Source organism: Neovison vison, chromosome X (genome assembly GCF_020171115.1).
Source record: "Neovison vison isolate M4711 chromosome X, ASM_NN_V1, whole genome shotgun sequence".
In the NCBI taxonomy this organism is placed as follows: domain Eukaryota; kingdom Metazoa; phylum Chordata; class Mammalia; order Carnivora; family Mustelidae; genus Neogale; species Neogale vison.
This window is the reverse complement of record NC_058105.1, coordinates 28,144,483-28,148,526: the sequence shown is the minus strand read 5'-3', so window position 1 is coordinate 28,148,526 and position 4,044 is coordinate 28,144,483. Positions and strand designations below refer to the sequence as shown.

General features: G+C 41.0%; 1 non-coding gene across 1 annotated transcript; it reads right to left on the bottom strand.

Annotated features, from left to right (window-relative positions):
- Window positions 1-2,988: 2,988 nt before the first annotated feature.
- LOC122897852 lies at window positions 2,989-3,122 on the bottom strand. The gene has a single exon (XR_006382683.1). It is a non-coding gene; the product is annotated as a small nucleolar RNA SNORA70 (small nucleolar RNA).
- Between the last annotated feature and the right edge of the window lie 922 nt (window positions 3,123-4,044).

The following is a 4,044-nucleotide window of genomic DNA, read 5'->3' as shown; positions in this document are numbered from 1 at the left end:
ATTAATCTTTTTTTTTTTTAAGATTTTATTTATTTGACAGACAGAGATCACAAGTAGGCAGAGAGGACAGGCAGAGAGAGAGGAAGGGAAGCAGGCTCCCCACAGAGGGAGAGCCCAATGCAGGGCTCGATCCCAGGACCCTGGGATCATGACCTGAGCCGAAGGCAGAGGCTTAACCCACTGAGCCACCCAGGTGCCCCTCAGGGATCTCCAAGATGGCATAGTTTGAACTTGGTACTATGGCAATTACCTGTCCAAGATGAAATAGTGGAACACTTAAGAAAATGAACTTAATGTTATTCAAATTTTCAAAAAAGCACGAATAACACAGTCCATTTGACTTTAAATACATCTTGTTACAGATGATTTGGCCATTAACCTTGGCAATGTCGATCTGTTAGTATCATAGTCTATGAAATTACTCTTCCTGATAATAGAGGTGTACTTTACAAGGATCCATGCACTACTGTCTTCTTAAAACAATATTAGGGAGATAAGGCTGGGTGGGGGAAGAGGAAAGGAGAGAGAGAAAGAAAAAAAGAAGAGGAGGAGAGGAGTTGGTAGAAGAGTAAAGGGCAAAATTTATAAAAGAGGACAAAGGAAACAAGCACATAGATATGTACTAATAAAAATAGTCAAATCTACAAAGGTACAGATCACTGCCGGCAACAGTGAGTTTATAGTACCTCCGAGTACTCCTTTCTCTTGCAGGTACTGTGAAATATGATCCAGAGCTACACTTATGTCTTATCCTCCTTCCACAGCCTCCTGGTTGAGTCATGGGGTATTTGGCTTAATCATCTGCCTACTGTTCATTGAACCAGAGACAGGCACCTGATTCAGGGAGAATAATTCATATTCTTCCTGCTAGGAACTTGGAATTGGGGCACAGCAATTCTACTTAGTCTCTCTTGGTCCCTTGAACTGGGAAGACCTACACTCAGGAACTGAGGTTGCCTTTCTGGAGAAGGCATATTTGTAAGATGTTTATGGAAATGTTAAGAAAATCAATCTTCAGAGAAAGAGATAATACTAAAGCAATATCCCAGAGAGTGATGGGAACAAGAGCTCATGTAGCTGTAGACATAAGAAGAGAATAAATTAGCGCTCTTGCCAGCCTTCTAGTTGGTGGCTTCATCCTATCACATTGGCCGACTACATTTCTTGCCTTTGAGTTCTATACTTTTATTAGTCAGCTTTGGCACCATCACAAAATACATTAGAGGAGGTGGCTTAAATAACAAGAGCTTTGTTTTCTCAGTATTCTGTATGCTAGAATTCCTTTATCAGGGTGTCAGTGTAGTCTTATTCTAGTAAGAGCTCTCTTTCTGACTACAGACAACCATGTTCTTACTGCGTTACTAGCTCCATCATGACAGCCCCACTCACCTCCACTGCGCTAATAGCTGTCCCTTTGCCTTCTTGCTGTTATTATTCACCCTTTCCAAACTATTTTCCTTAAAGTATCTGGAGAAATCTTCAAAACCTAGAAGTGGGATATCCTTTTTTGCTTAAAATTGTTCATTTCTTCCAAATTGTCTGTTGGGTTAAGTTCAATCTCTGTTTCATGATTCTAAGCCCCTCCACGTTCCCCACACTTTTCCTTCTTAGAACTTCATGCCTGGAACTCTGGGTTTCAGTAAAATTTAACTGCTTTTATCTCTCATCATGTAACCACCTCCCAGATAAAAAATCAAAAACTTGAACAGATTCCCTTTACACTGACTGCATAAAATCTCTTCATGATCCCTCAAAATATTTCATTCTCTCTAAAATAAAACCATCATCACCGTAGATTATTTTCACTGCTTTTTATCCATGTTGTTGTTTGTGGCAATATTTCACATTTTCATTGCTATATAATATTTCACTGTATCAATTTGCAGCCATTTCAAAATTCATTATACTGTGTATGGACATTTTAGTAGCTTCCAGTTTAAGATGATTACCAATGAAGCTGTTGTGAGCCTGCTCATACAAGTCTCGATCCATATGTACATTGATTTCTATTGGGTATATACCTGAGTGAATTATATTCTTCCATCCAAGTACTAACCAGGCCCGACCCTGCTTAGCTTCCGAGATCAGAGGAGATCGGCGCGTTCAGGGTGGTATGGCCGTAGACAGTGAATTATATTCTTATGACTCAATCCAATTTTTTTTTAAAGAGCATTTTTAAAAAATTTATTTGAGAGAGAGCATGAGAAAGAGCACAAATGGTGGGGGGAGGGGGGAGGGGAACAGGCAGAAGGAGAGGCAGACTCTCTGCTGAGCAAGGAGCCCGATATGAGACTGCATTCCAGGACCCCGGGATCATGACCTGAGCCAAAGGTAGACGCTTAACTGACTGAGCCGCCCAGATGCCTGACTTCACCCAATTTAAATGTCATTTGCTTTAAGAAGGCTTCTCTACTCCCCAATCCCAGTTTGGGTCGGTTGGTCATCTTCGTTTTGTCTCTGAAATCCTATGCTTCTCTTTTAAGAAATCACTTATCAACCTATAATGAAATGTGTTTGGAAGCATGGTTTCCTCAACAGAGTTTAAGTTCTTTTTTTTTTTTTGACAGGAAGTTGGATTTATTGGTGGGCATGAATATGATGGGAAGGGGTAGTGCCAAGTTTTGCATGAGTGTAGAGGCCTCCACTTGTCCAAGGGACCACGGTAAGGGATGTATTTGACCCCACAGCCATCTGGGATAAGCCGCTTTTCAGCCACCATGTCTTCAAATTCATCTGCATTGAACTTGGTAAAGCCCCACTTCTTGGAGATGTGGATCTTCTGGCGGCCAGGGAACTTGACCTTGGCCCTGCATAGGGCCTCAATCACATGCTCCTTGTTCTGCAGCTTGGTATGGATGGACATGATGAGTTGGCCGATGTGGACCCTGACTACTGTGCCCTGGGGCTTTCCAAAGGCACTCCGCATACCTGTCTGCAGGCTGAATTGGAGATAGCCATGAGGTCAGACCCCCAGCTTCCACCAAAAAGGGCTGTCTTCAAGGTCCCTTAGGGAAACCCATATGATCAACAGGCTGCATACACTACAGAGGAGGCTACTGTTCGCAGCCATGGCACACTGGGCCCCCATAGACGAAGAGCACAGTCAGTTTAATTGGCTGCAGAGATTTTAATTTCTTTAGGGGTAATGAAGCTGCCTCATTAAATTTTGTATTTGTAATAACTATCAGAGTTTCTAGCACAAGGAAAATGTTTGGTGATATATAATGTTAAGGCAATCATATATATATAAACCTACTGGGGGCACCTGAGTGACTCAGTTGGTTATGTATCCCACTCTTGATTTCAGCTCAGGTCATGATCTCAGGGTCATGAGATTAAGCCCCACATTTTGTTCCATGCTCATGGGGTAGTCTTGTTCTCTTCTTTCCCTCTGCCTGCACATGTACCTTTTTTCCTCTCATTCTCCCTCTCTCTCTAAAATAAGTCTTTTTAAAAAAATGTGTGGGGGGGGGGGACCTCCTGAAGGATACTGAAGAGTCCTAGAATGTTCTAAATAATGAATTGTAAAATTTATGATCAACTTCTAGGTAATGAGATTGATGTTAGGTGATATTGGAGATATCAAGCAATAAAAAACTGAATCCTGCCCTCAAGCAGTATCCATTTTTGCTCAGGAGAATGAATTGATATTCATAAACCCAGGTGATAGAATATTATTCCAAGAGAAAAAGAAATTCGCTATCAAGCCATGAAAATACATGGAGAAACATTAAATGCATATTGCTAAATGAAAGAAGCATCCTGAAAAGGCTATGTATTTTATGATTCCAATTCTATGGCATTGTGGAGTAGGCAGTACTTTGAAAACATTGAAAAGATCAGTGTTTAGCATAGGTAGTAGGGAATTGGGGTTGGGATGAAGGGGTGGAGCACAGCTTTGTTTGGACTGTGAAACTATTCTGTATGATACAGTAATGATGGTCATGTGTGATGATATATCTTTCAAAACCCATCGACTGTACAATACAAAGAGTGAATCCTATTAAAAACTCTGGACTTTAGTTAGTATTAATGTGTCAATAT